Here is a 14,813-nt window from a genome sequence, read left to right as displayed (position 1 = left end):
GGTGACTGGAAAAGGAAACATTGCACCCATTTTTAAAAAGGGTAGAAAGGAGGACCCTGGGAAATACCGACCTGTCAGCCTCACCTCTGTGCCTGGGAAGATCACGGAACAGATCCTCCTGGAAGCTATGCTAAGGCACATGAAGGATAGAGAGGTGATTCGAGACAGCCAGCATGGCTTCACCAAGGGCAAGTCTTGCCTGACCAACCTAGTGGCCTTCTATGATGGAGTAACTACATCAGTGGACAAGGGAAGAGCTACAGATGTCATCTATCTGGACTTCTGTAAGGCCTTTGACATGGTCCCCCACAACATTCTTCTCTCTAAATTGGAGAGAGATGGATTTGATGGATGGACTGTTTGGTGGATGAGGAATTGGTTGGATGGTTGCATCCAGAGGGTAGTGGTCAACGGCTCAATGTCCAGATGGAGATCAGTGACGAGTGGTGTCCCTCAGGGGTCTGTATTGGGACCGGTACTGTTTAATATCTTCATCAATGACATAGTGGGATTGAGTGCACCCTCAGCAAGTTTGCAGATGACATCAAGCTGAGTGGTGCGGTTGACATGCCTGAGGGATGGGATGCCATCCAGAGGGACCTGGACAAGCTCAAGAAGTGGGCCCATGTGAACCTCATGAGGTTCAACAAGGCCAAGTGCAAGATCCTGCACCTGGGTTGGGGCAACCCCCAGTATCAATACAGGCTGGGGGATGAAGGGATTGAGAGCAACCCTGGGGAGAAGGACTTGGGTGTACTGGTGGATGAAAAGCTGGACATGAGCCGGCAATGTGCGCTTGCAGCCCAGAAAGCCAATTGTATCCTAGGCCACATCAAAAGAAGCGTGGCCAGCAGGTTGAGAGAAGTATTTCTGCCCCTCTAATCTGCTCTGGTGAGACCCCACCTGGAGTACTGCATCAAGCTCTGGAGTCCTCAGTACAGGAAAGACATGGACCTGTTGGAGCAGGTCCAGAGGAGGGCCACGAAGATGATCAGAGGGCTGGAACACCTCTCCTATGAGGAAAGGCTGAGAGAGTTGGGGTTGTCCAGCCTAGAGAAGAGAAGGCTCCATGGAGACCTTATTGCAGCCTTTCAATACTTAAAGGGGGCTTATAAAAAAGATGGGGACAGACTTTTTAGTAGGGCCTGTAGTGATAGGACAAGGGGTAATGGTTTTAAACTAAAGGACTGTAGATTCAGACTAGATATAAAGAAGAAAGTTTTTACAATGAGGGTGGTGAAACACTGGAACAGGTTGCCCAGAGAGGTGGTAGATGCCCCATCCCTGGAAACATTCAAGGTCACGTTGGACGGAATGTGGTGGTGCATTTCTTCCCCCTCTCTGGGCCAATCTATGAACTCAGGGAGTCTTGCTAGGCCTTAGCATAAGTGTAATGAGTTGGGCGGTTAAGCGTCCCTTGACCGTACCAGGAGCTCTTGCATCGCTAAGACAGGGAGCTGTACTGACCGTGCCAAGGACTCCTGTTGCCCGGCAGAGGCTGGGGATGGGAGTAGGGATAATTAGTCATTTCTTGGCAACCTTGGGACATATCTCAGTCCTCTCTTGACAGCCTTGGAGCATCCTGTATCTGAAGCTTAACTCATTCCCTGACAGCCTTGGAGCCTTCCTTATCTGAATCATAACTCGTGAAACGGTACCAGTGCTACTGGAATCATAGAATCATAGAATCATAGAATCATTTCGGTTGGAAAAGACCTTCAAGATCATCAAGTCCAACCATTAACCATGCCCCCTAAACCATGCCCTGGAGTACCCTGTCCACTCGCTTTTTGAATACCTCCAGGGATGGTGACTCAACCACTTCCCTGGGCAGCCCATTCCAACGTTTGACAACCCTCTCAGTAAAAAAATTTTTCCTAATATCTAACCTAAATCTCCCTTGCCGCAACTTGAGGCCATTTCCTCTTGTCCTATCTCCAGATACCTGACAGAAGAGACCAACACCCACCTCACTACAACCCCCTTTCAGGTAGCTGTAGAGAGCGATAAGGTCTCCCCTCAGCCTCCTCTTTTCTAGACTGAACAACCCCAGATCCCTCAGCCGCTCCTCATAAGACTTGTGCTCCAGGCCCCTCACCAACTTGGTTGCCCTTCTCTGGACACGCTCAAGCAGCTCAATGTCTTTCCTGTAGTGAGGGGCCCAAAAGTGAACACAGTACTCGAGGTGCGGCCTCACCAGTGCCGAGTACAGGGGAACAACCACCTCCCTGTTCCTGCTGGCCACACTGTTCCTGATACAGGCTAGGATGCGATTGGCCTTCTTGGCCACCTGGGCACACTGCTGGCTCATATTCAGCCAGCTGTCAACCAGCACCCCCAGGTCTTTCTCTGCTGGGCAGCTTTCCAGCCACTCTTCCCCAAGCCTGTAGCGCTGCATGGGGTTGCCGTGACCCAAGTGCAGGACCCGGCACTTGGCCTTGTTGAACTTCATACAATTGGCCTCAGCCCATCGATCCAGCCTGTCCAGATCTCTTTGTAGAGCCTCCCTACCCTCAAGCAGATCGACCCTGCCTCCCAACTTGGTGTCGTCTGCAAACTTGCTGAGGGTGCACTCAATCCCCTCATCCAAATCATCAATAAAGATATTAAACAGAACAGGGCCCAACACCGAGCCCTGGGGAACACCACTCGTGACCCGCCGCCAACTGGATTTCACCCCATTCACCACGACCCTCTGGGCTCGGCCATCCAGCCAGTTTTTCACCCAGTGAATAGTGCACTTATCCAGGCCACGAGACGCCAGTTTCTCAAGGAGTATGCCATGAGAGACAGTGTCAAAGGCCTTGCTGAAGTCTAGGAAAATAACATCGACAGCCTTTCCCTCATCCACTAGGTGGGTCACCTGGTCATAGAAGGAGATCAGGTTGGTCAGGCAGGACCTGCCTTTCGTAAACCCATGCTGACTGGGCCTGATCCCCCTCTTATCCTGGAGCTGCCGTGTGAGTGCTCTCAAGACAAACCGTTCCATAATCTTCCCCGGTACCGAGGTCAGGCTGACAGGCCTGTAGTTCCCCGGATCCTCCCTCCGACCCTTCTTATAAATGGGAGTCACATTGGCAAGCCTCCAGTCCTCTGGGACCTCCCCTGTTGACCAGGAACGCTGATAGATGATAGAGAGTGGCTTGGCAAGGACCTCTGCCAGTTCCCTCAGTACTCTTGGATGAATCCCAGTAATTTGCTGATGACTAAAGCCAATCATCTCCTGAACCTATAAACAGCGGTACTAAGTGAGACCCTTTGAGCTCTCCTGGACCGCAGCGGGCTGTGACCAGCATCTCCCTCTGAGTGGGACGCCTCTCAGAGCTCGCAAACTCTTCAGTTTGCGAAGATCAGAGGTCTGTCACTGAAAGCCAACAAGACTTGGGCTGATACTCTTCGCTCCTTGAGGCTCAACCCTTTGCCCATTGAGAAAGATGCTGAAGCATTTGATGTGAATATTTTCACTGAACTCGAGGGGAATTTTTAACAGGTATACCTCTTTGACTTGCTTATATGTATATCTCTTAGTGTCTTTGTGCATGTGTGTGTGTACTAACCTGAATATTCTATAGCAAGTATATTACAAATATTGCTTTTCAAATCTATACATAAGTCACTGTCATGAACTTTATTTGACTGTGAATGAATCTCAGGCTACTATTATAATTCCTTTAGATATAAACCATTGACCAAGTCTGGGACTAGGAGTTGATCCAGCCACACTTAGACTCCAACAAGAATTTAGAAAGCAAGGGGGTCTTCTCTGAACCTCGTGACTCAATGGGAGGGTCTCCCCTACCTTTTTACATTCCCAATCTCTGTACAAATCATGAGAAATCAATTGTAACTTGATTTTTCTTTGTATGTTTCTCTTTTATCCTATTGCATCTTCTGTCTCTGTATACATAATTTTAGTTTGATTCTAAATTAATTTTCCTATGTGCATTTCATCCATGTATTGAGTAATAGAGTGAACCTTGCCATTGAATTCTGTGAAGTTGCACTTTTATATAAATTCCTATTAAATCATTTTTACTAATACCATTGGAGGTGATTCTTTAAGCAGTCCAAACCACTCCATTTCGCAACAAAATTGGCATAGTCGGCAGGACGGCAAGTAGTATCACTGAGTACTTCTTACAAAAACATGGAATTAGTTTGAGTCCCAAATTTTCTGAGGAATGGGCTTGTGATAACTGGCATGATTGGAAATCTGTGGAAGAACAGCTAAAGTTAGCCAGGGGCCATGTAAAGGATGGAAAAGGAAAGGGAATTATTTGCAAAATGTTAGGTACCTGTCTAGAAGCCACTTGTCAGTTTAGGAAGAACTGCAATAAAAGGGAATTGGACTTAAAGGAAGAAATAGAAGGAAGAAAAGCAGCTGAATTAATACTGTCCTTGAAAATTGAACAGCTGCAGAGACAATTACAGGAAGAAAAGGAGAAAAAAAAAAGTTGGAGGAAAGGGTTGAAATTATGCTTATGCAAACTCCCCATCCCCCTGACATTGTGCAAATTAGGAAGCTAATTGTATCCTCTGAAGAATGGGATGGAAACATATAGGGTGACCCCGATGATAGCTATCCAAGGGGAAATAATCCTCAGCCTCCTTTAGATCCCCCCAAATATGAGGCTAAGCCCATTATAAAAACAGAAGAAACCACTGGACCTCGGGGTGGAGCAGGAGATTGTACCCGAAAAACAACTCCATTCGATCCAATTCAGATGGCCAATTTGCAAGAACACTATGGCCATAAGCCAGGCGAAACTGAAACTGAGTATTTATGGCGAGTATGTCTAACTGGGGGAGACAGAATCTTACCCAGTGGTGATGAAGCCAATGGATTTTGGGGACCTGGTGTCTTTTTAAATGCTGGACCCAAACCCCCAGACGATCCCCACTCAATAACAAGTAGAGTGGCATACTGGGCTGGCAGAATAGATATTTTAGAGAGAGGAGAACCTCTGTTAATACCTATTAAATCCTTGAATGAGCTCTCTACAGCTATTACAAAAGCTGCCTGTATCCAGGCCATGCATGAACGAGGTCCTCTTAATGTTCCCATATCAGCAACTGTGGATCATGACATGCTAAAGCCATTCTCAAATCTACCTACTCCTGATATAATCCAAAGTGATAATGGCTAGCACTTCTCCTGTAAAGAGGTGCAAGAGTGGGCAAAACAGGAAGGAATTGAATGGGTATTTCACACCCCCTATTATCCTCAATCAAATGGGATAGTAGAAAGAACCAATTGTCTGCTGAAAAAGAGCCTTAAGGCACATGAGGCCAAGTGGGACACTCAACTTTACAAAGTACTTCACCAATTGAATAATCGGTATGGGCCCACTGGGAGCCCCCTGAGCCGAGCATTCTTTGCAAAAGCTGAACCTGATGCTCCCCATTTTGATGAAAGAAAATGTCCAACAACATTACAGCCAGGACAACCTGTTATGGTGAATCTACCACAAATTGGAACTGTGCCTGTGACTCTACCTAAACCTCGTGGCCCACTTGCTTGGGAAGCTACTGATAGCAGTGATGCAAAACATAGCATCAGTGCTAGATAGATTTATCCTGCATCATAAAAGGGGTAACCTGTTTGGCTTTCCCCACTGAAACTTCTCTTTCTCTTCTTTTTCAGGAGAAAATGAATCTGTATTGATGGCAACAACAATGGTAGTATGTCCCCAGTTTAATCTCAATTTTTCTCTTAATTGGGATAAGTGTAATCCCTTCGGTCCAGACACAAGACCCTTGGGACCATGCCCTACTAAATTATACTAGAAGTATTGGAATGACACCAAAAGATAAGGCAAACCTGAACCTTGCTACTTTGGTAATGCATGGAGACGAGGCATATCTAAAGGATACGTGGAGATGGGTCACATTATACATAGAAGGATTTAGGATATCAGTGCATTGGGCACTACCCAAAATGTATCTCTAGCTCTTAGCTGCATCCAAGCCCAGTTGTGGATACAATCTACTGTGGCAGCAATTATAAGAGAAGGTGATGAGGGCACCTTACCCACTGAAATTCAAAAGGTAATTTGGGATAATGCAACTAAATTTGAAAGATAATTCCAATCTTGGTGGTGAAACAGGGAGCCAAAGAAACCTTAGTAGATATAGTAGATATATGGATGTAGATAAGAACTGTTTAATAATTATCTAGCTTGTAGTGAAGTTAAAGAAATTTCAATAGAGGTAGACATGGCCCAAGGGGATGAGAAGTGATGCTTAACGTTTGCATTGTTGAGGCCAGCTGGGGCAGGAGATAGTCCCTGATAAGAAGCAGCAGTCGACCCCAAAAAACCAGCCAAGACCGGCCTTGTGACTTTTTGGAACTAATTTTAATATGAAGTGGGGATAGATCATGCCTATGTATAGGCGCATTGCGAAACTCCATGTATATGTAACACTTGACTGTATAAATTTGAAGTGAACTGCCGTGTCAGGCGCACACGACTTTGGTGGGACTACCCCCCTGTGCTGCCCAGCGCTGAATAAACATACCTACTTTACAATCTCACTGATTGTGGAGTCTGTTTCCGCACGCCAGTTTGGCGAGCCAGCCAGGAGACTCTCTGCTCGGCTGCGGGACCGACTGCGGAGCGGACGCCCCTAGGCGCGTCCCGAGCACTTTCCTCGGAGGAGCCTCCGCTGCCAGCCGCTCACTGCGGGAGCAGAAAACAACCTCCTGAAGCTGCGGACCAAACGGTATGTTTCACAAAGGGAGCCTGTAAAAGTACGGGCCGGGGCAATGGTAAATCGTGCAGAGACGTCTGGCATGCAGCGTAGTCCCCGTATAGGAGGAGGGTACCCTGTATGGTAACAAGGGGGGATTTGCTGACCAATAGAGCGGCCGCCAGTGATCTTGGGGGTAGATCGAGCAAATCCGGGGTGACTGCTGCATCCCAGTATCGGGAGCCAGGACGGACCTGTCGATGACTGGTATATAAGAGGCAGGAGAAGGGTAAGCGCACCCCTTGCAATTGCGCTTGGTGCATTTTTGAAGCTGCTGAAAGGTTGTCAACTGGAGCGATGATTGTATGATGTGAATGTTTGGAAATTTAATGTTAAAGATTTTGTGTGAGTATGTTAAAATGTTATGTTGAGATTTATATGTGTATATATGCTTGTTAATGTGTAAATGTCTAAAACTGTGAATTGAATGTTCGAGGAAAAGAGACGCAGCTCAGCTGCGGAGCGTGTGTGGAGTTCTGATCCGCAGTTTCGTAACTCCACAAGGGGTACGGCCGGAGACGAACGAAGTGTGACTCCCTGATGATTTGGAATTTGAATTTATATGTTAGCGTTGTAATTGTAAGTTTGAGTTTGATTATCTTAATCATTTTGTGGTGTTGGTATAAGAAAGTCTCTGTATGGAGCATCACATAAATGTGGGTATTAGAATGGTGTCTTTTACATCCAGGAAATGAGTGTATGCCCTCATATGTCCTGGAATGTGTGTGGTGTAAACAGAGGTTGCAAATAGATTGTGGAGGGGATATTGAATGCCCTGAGTGTCGGGTTTGGACTCCCTGGGATAAGAGGGGACAGGCTACGTATACAGTTGAGATTGATTGTGGTTGGAAAGGTAGACGAAATAGTGAAATTGGTGTGTGGAAAGGAAAATTTAATCCCGGAAATTCGGGACGTGTGGGAGGAAAACTGGGAGAAGACTATAAAGAGGTGTAAGAAACGATTTGCATGGAGGCTTGGTAAAAGGAGAAGTTATAAAATGGGAAACACTCAAGGGGGAATATTGAGGAAGAGTCCTCTGGGTTGTGTAATTGCCCACTGGAAAGATATTGTTGGGACCGGAGGTACGGAAAATAAAAAGAACCTTATTAAATATTGCAATCAATGGTGGCCGTTGTATAAGTTAGAAGGTGATGCTAAGTGGCCACTTAATGGGTCAATAGATTATAATATTCTATTACAACTAATGCTGTTTTTAAGGAGAGAAGGAAAATGGGATGAGGTTTCGTATGCAGACATGTTTTTCACCCTCCGAAACCATCCGGAGTGGCAAAGGGACTGTGGAATGGTACCCCCACAGGACCCCATGGTGCTCGCAGTTGAGCGAGAGAACAACAAGGAGCTTAGAGGTAAACTGAGGTGGTGCTGTTCGGCATGTAGTATTGGACAAAGATGTACAAAGACCAATAAAATTCATCAGGTACCAGAACAAGATCTAATTGATTTGTTTAAGCCTCCCCCTCGACCACAGGAACAGGATGCAGACTGGGATAGAACTCCAACCCCCCCGGACAGCCCTGTATCTTCCCGTACTAGGAAGAAAACTACCTCAACAGCTTTACAAGCACCTCTCCGAGAGGCGGTGAGGCCGGATGGTGGGACGATGTTAATCAAAGTACCCTTTTCTACTGCTGACCTAGGGGAATGGAAAAAGGTTGCAAAAGATTATAGGAGAGATCCAGTAAGTGAAACTAAGCATTTCCAATTTATTGTAAAACAGCATAACCCTGATTGGAAGGATATACAGCTATTATTGGAATACATGACTGAGACAGAAAAACAGCTGATTTTAAAAACAGCAGGGAACCTTGCTGAAGATCATTATAAGATTACAGGAGGGGACATTAAGGAATATTTCCCTCTCCAAGACCCAAAGTGGGATGTTAATAGATATGCACATATGGAAAGATTGCAGGGGTATCAGGATTGGATTACAAAAGGAATGGAGAGGGCAATCCCCAAAACTATAAATTGGTCAGCTTTATATGCAGTCAAACAGAGTCCTTCCGAGTCTCCATCTGAATTCCTGGATCGACTGAGGGATGTAATGCGCCGCAGCACACCGCTGGATCCTGGGTCACAGGTAGGAGTACAACAATTGGTCTCCCTGTTTTTGGGGCAATCTACAAGGGATATAAGGCGCAAACTTCAGAAATTACGCTCTACAGAGGGTAGGAATTTAGAAATATTATTGGATGAAGCATGGAGAGTATTTAGTAACAGAGAAGAAGGATATAGGCAGGGGCAAAGGAAATTAATGGCTGTTATCCAGGAAGAAAGAGGAAGAGGGCCTAGACGAGACTTGCCCCAACTGGGCAAGGATCAATGTGCTTTGTGTAAGAAATTTGGTCATTGGAAAAAGGAATGCCCAAGGAACAAGAAGGAGGATCAGAGGGCTCAAACAGGAAGAACAGTAGCCCATGTGAAGGGAGATTGACGGGAACCTGGGGAATCTACCCTAGCGGATCCACTGGTTATAATTAAGCTAGGGAAAACACAACAAGAGGTAGAATTTTTGGTAGATACAGGAGCAACATGGTTCTGAACCAAGCTTTGATGCCCCTGGGAGATGATTATGTCACGGTGAAAGGAGCGACTGGCCAAAGTGAAAAGGCATATTTTTGTAAACCTTTAGAATATAAATTAGGAAAACAGTGGGGCATTCATAAATTTTTATATATGCCCAACTCCCCAAAGGCACTTTTGGGAAGGGACTTGTTGGAACAACTGGGAGCAAAAATTGTATTCGAAAAGGGAGAAATTACTCTGGAGGTAAAAGATCAACAATATATTCAAATATTGAGCCTAACCTTAACCAGTCTACCCCTAGAAGGAAGCATTAACGAGGACATCTTAAACCAAGTGTACCCTGGGGTATGGGCTACCGATACACCTGGAAGAGCAAAAAGTGCTCCACCTGTTGAAGTTAGGATCAAGGAAGGCTGAAAGCCAGTAAGAATTAAACAGTATCCCCTAAAGAAGGAAGACAGAGAAGGAATCTGGCCGGTGATAGAAAAATTTTTGCAGTTGGGATTACTAAAAGAGTGTGAGTCTGAATTCAATACCCCTATATTACCTGTTCGGAAGCCCGATGGGTCATATCGGGTGGTCCAAGACTTACAGGCGGTGAATAAGATAACTGAAGATCTTTACCCGGTAGTGGCGAACCCATATACCCTGTTGACCGTATTAACACCTGAATTGACTTGGTTTACTGTTTTAGATTTGAAGGATGCTTTCTTTTGCCTCCCTCTCCATGAAGCCAGTCAAAAGTTGTTTACATTTGAATGGGAAAACCCCAAGAGTGGTCGAAAGACCCAGCTCACTTGGACGGTGTTGCCACAAGGATTTAAGAATAGTCCCACCATTTTTGGCAATCAGCTTGCGAAGGACATAGAATCCTGGGAAACCCCGTCTGAGGAGGGAAAGCTGTTGCAGTATGTGGATGATATCCGGATCGCCACCAAGACAGAGAAAGATTGTATAATATGGACGGTGAGTCTGCTGAATTTCCTGGGACTTCAAGGGTACCGGGTATCCAAGAAGAAGGCATAGGTAGTGCAATGCAAAGTGAACTATTTGGGCTATGAAATTAGTGCGGGACAAAGAACTTTGGGACAGGCCCGTAAAGAGGCAATATGCCAAACTCAGAGACCTCAGACAGTAAAAGAGTTACAGACTTTTCTTGGAATGATGGGGTGGTGCCGATTGTGGATCTATAATTATGGATTGCTTGTTAAACCACTGTATGTGCTGACAGCCACTGAGCAGAAACACCTTGAGTGGAACAAGGAGACCGAACGAGCCTTTGAGCTACTGAAAAAGGCTTTGATGTCGGCCCCGGCCTTAGGACTCCCAGATGTGAGTAAGCCGTTTCTTCTTTACTCTCACGAGAAGCAGGGCATTGCCCTGGGAATATTAGCACAAAACCTGGGTCCATATCAACGGGCAGTTGCCTACCTCTCTAAGCAGTTAGACACGACTGCAAAAGGTTGGCCTGGATGCCTGCGGGCAGTTGCAGCTGTGATACTGAACATACAGGAAGCCCGAAAGTTTACTCTGGGCCAGAAAATGATGGTTTTAGTGTCTCATACAGTATCAGCAGTACTGGAAGCAAAGGGTAGACGTTGACTGTCTCCGCAAAGATTCCTGAGATATCAAACTATATTGGTAGAGCAGGATGATGTGGAGATTGTAGTCACTAACATTGTCAACCCAGCTTCTTTTCTCAGCGGGAACACAGGAGAACCGGTACATCATGACTGTTTGGAAACCATCGAAGCAACGTACGCCAGTCACCCAGACCTGAAAGACAGCCCCATGGAAAACGGGGAAACTTGGTTCACAGAGGGAAGCAGTTACGTCCTAAATGGTAATCGACATGCGGGATACGCCATCACCACCAGCCAAGAGGTAATAGAATCAGGGGCTTTGCCCATGAACACCTCCGCACAGAAGGCAGAAATAATTGCTCTAACCCGCGTCCTGGAATTGGCCCAGGGCAAAGTTGTGAACATTTATACAGACTCAAAATATGCCTTTGGAGTTGTACACGCACATGGAGCAATCTGGAAGGAGAGAGGACTATTGAATTCCCAAGGGAAAAACATCAAACATGCAGAAGAGATTTTGAAGCTACTGGAGGCTGTCCAGCTCCCTAAGAAAGTAACAATTATGCATATTAAGACACACCAGAAAGTGAGCTCTTATTTAGAGAAAGGGAATGAACTGGCGGACAGAGAGGCAAAACAAGTGGCCAAAACAAAGGTAAAAACAGAAGGGGCTTTAATTCCTGATAGACAACTCTCCCTGAAAGGTAAGCCAGAATATACCAAGGAATACCAAAAGCTTATTACAGATTTATAAGGGTCATATAATGAAGAGGGGTGGGCTCATACCCCACAGGGAAAACTAATTATTCCCTCTTGTTTATTGTGGCATTTGATACGGGAGGGGCATAGCAAAAGACATTGGGGAACAGAGGCTCTGTATAATCATTTGGTAAAAGAAATCGTAGCTAGAAATTTGTACACCACAGTGAGACAGGTGACACAACAGTGTGATCTTTGCCTCCAGACTAATCCTAAGAATACCCCCAAACTAGAAATAGGTCAGATTGGTAAAGGGAATGGGCCTGGACAACAATGACAAATTGATTTTACAGAACTTCCAAGAAAAGGGGGGTATTGATATTTATTGGTACTAACTGATACCTTTTCAGGTTGGCCAGAAACACTCCCAACAAGAACAGCTAAAGCTCGGGAGGTAACCAAAATATTGGTGCAAGAGATAATACCATGTTTTGGGGTTCCAGCAACCATATCCTCTGACAGAGGACCACATTTTGTCTCAAAAATAGTACAACAAATTAGCCGCTATTTGGGTATAGATTTGTAACTTCATACTCCATATCAACAATGGTCGAGACTTTAGCCAACACCACTGCTGACACTCTAGGGAAGTTACAAGCCGAAATTGATTCCTTGGCAAAGATGACGATACAAAACCGCCTTGCGTTAGATATGTTAACTACCAAGGCAGGAGGGGTATGTGTGCTTATAAATCAAAGTTGTTGTACTTATATAGACGAGAGGCGACAAGTAAAAACAGATATTGGAAAGATTTGGAAAGTCTCCAAGGAATTACACCTTGTTACCATGGATGATACATCATGGGGATTTACTGAAGTATGGGATAAACTGACCTCCTGGTTACCAAATCTGACATGGTTAAAACAGCTGTTTGTCACCATAATAGTAATTATCCTCTTGTCAATGGTCCTTTGCATAATGGTGCGGTGTAGCCTATGGTGCTTTAAAAGCACGGGAGACTCATACAGTGAATGGAAGAAGAATCAGTTGAGGCGTAAACTAGAATCTAACAAATATTTTGATAGGATGTTAGACAGAGAAACCATGTATTAATAGTAAAAGAATTTACTAAATCTTCAGAAAAAGGGGGGACTGAGATGGGGGGCTAGAAATTTTAGGAGAAATATATCAGCATGGTTACTTATTTTAGATATAGGTAAGGGTTTAATGATTATGGTAAAGAATGGATTTGGGTAGGAGCTGTTTAATGATTATCTAACTTATAATAAAGTTTCAATGGCAATAGACATAGTTCAAAGGGATGAGGGACAATGATTAATGTATATGTTGTTGTAACCAACTGAAGCAAGAGATAGTTCCTGATGAGAAGCAGGAGTCGACCCCAAGAACCAGCCAAGATCGGCCACACAGTTTGAACAGAAGCCAAAGGACGACTGCGCCTGTGCAGAAGCAAGAGGTAAAGAGTTCATCGCGAGGAAGACATACAGCCTTCATCTTTACGACCACCACAAGGAGGCATTGCGCAGACTCAGTTAGGAGGGACTTAGGGAAATGACTTCTTGGGACTAATTTTAATATGAAGCGGGGATAGGTCATGCATATGTATAGGCGTATTGGGAAATCTTATGTATATGTAACACTTTGTTTAAATTTGAAGTAAGTTGCCGCGTCAGGTGCGCACGACTTTGGTGGGACTACCCCCCATGCTGCCCAGCGCTGAATAAACATACCTACTTTACAATCTCACTGATTGTAGAGTCTGTTTTCGCACGTCAGTGGGATACCTTATTTGTATGGTCACTGACAGCAACAGAAACTTTAAATTGAATGTCCAAACTACTCCATTTCACGACATGGGGCTTTGAGCAACCTGATCTAGTTGAAGATGTCCCTGCTCATTGCAGGGGGATTGGACTAGATGACCTTTAAAGGTCCCTTCCAACTGAAACCATTCTATGATTCTATGATTTTATTGAGGGGATGGGGGAAAACTTCTGTACTAAGTAAAGCAAGAAATGGTATGAGAAAGACAAGTGATTGATGTAGCTATTTGTGTTAGCTATCAATGACCACACTTTGAGAAGGGAGTGAGGCATATATCACAGAACAGCCCAGGTTGGAAGAGACTTCGAAAGATCAGCTGGTCCAACCCTTTGTGGGAAAGGGAGCCTAGATGAGATTATCTAGCACTCTGTCCAATTGCATCTTGAAAACCTCCAGCAATGGGGACTCCACCAGGTCCCTGGGGAGGTTGTTCCAGTGAATGATTGTTCTTGCTGTAAAAAATTTCTTTCTTATATCGAAATGAATCCTCTCCCAGTACAACTTGAACCTGTTGCCCTTTGTCTTCTCCATGTGGTTCCTTGTGACGAGTGAGCCTCCATCCTCTTTGTAGCTGCCCCTTAAGTACTGGAATACTGTGACGAGGTCGCCCTTGAGCCTTCTCTTCTCCAGGGAGAAAAGACCTATCTCCTTCAGTCTTTCCTCATAGGACAGGTTCTCCAGCCCTTTGATCATCTTCATGGCCCTCCTTTGGACCCTTTCCAGTCTGTCCATGTCTGTCTTGAATTGTGGGGACCAGAACTGGACATGGTACTCCAGGTGTGGCCTGACAAGTGCTGAGTAGAGTGGGATGATCACATCTCTATCTCTGCTAGTAATGCCCCTGCGGATGCAGCCCAGGATCCCATTTGCTTTTGTTGCTGCAGTAGCACACTGCTGACCTGTGTTCAGGTCCCTTTCAGCAAGGCTGCTCCCCAGCCACACAGATCCTAGCCTGTACTGGGCTCTTTGGTTGTGTCATCCCAGGTGCAGGACCTTGCATTTGTCTTTGCTAAACTTCACACTGTTATTGCTTGCCCACTCTTCCAGCCTGTCCAGGTCTCTCTGTAAGATGGCTCTACCTTCTGATGTGTCCGCCTCACCACCCAGTTTAGTGTCATCGGCAAACATGGTGAGGGTGCTTTCAATCCCATCGTCCAGATCATTTATGAAGATGTTGAACAGTGTGGGGCCCAGTATCGATCCTTAGAGGACCCCACTTGTGACAGGCTGCCAGCCTGAGTAAAAACCATTGATCACCACCCTCTGAGTGTGGCCTGTTAGCCAATTTCCTACCCATCTCGCAGACCACCCATCCATTTTGTATCTTGCCAGTTTCTCTAGGAGAAGGCTGTGGGAAACAGGGTCAAATGCTTTGCTGAAGTCCAGGTA

General features: G+C 45.4%; 1 protein-coding gene across 3 annotated transcripts in view; it reads right to left on the bottom strand.

Annotated features, from left to right (window-relative positions):
* Window positions 1-14,813, bottom strand: part of LOC128136234 (probable global transcription activator SNF2L2) — a 249,047-nt gene that overhangs the window by 25,497 nt on the left and 208,737 nt on the right. The window lies entirely within an intron of this gene.

Source organism: Harpia harpyja, chromosome W (genome assembly GCF_026419915.1).
Source record: "Harpia harpyja isolate bHarHar1 chromosome W, bHarHar1 primary haplotype, whole genome shotgun sequence".
NCBI lineage: Eukaryota > Metazoa > Chordata > Aves > Accipitriformes > Accipitridae > Harpia > Harpia harpyja.
This window is presented reverse-complemented; position numbering and strand designations above follow the sequence as displayed.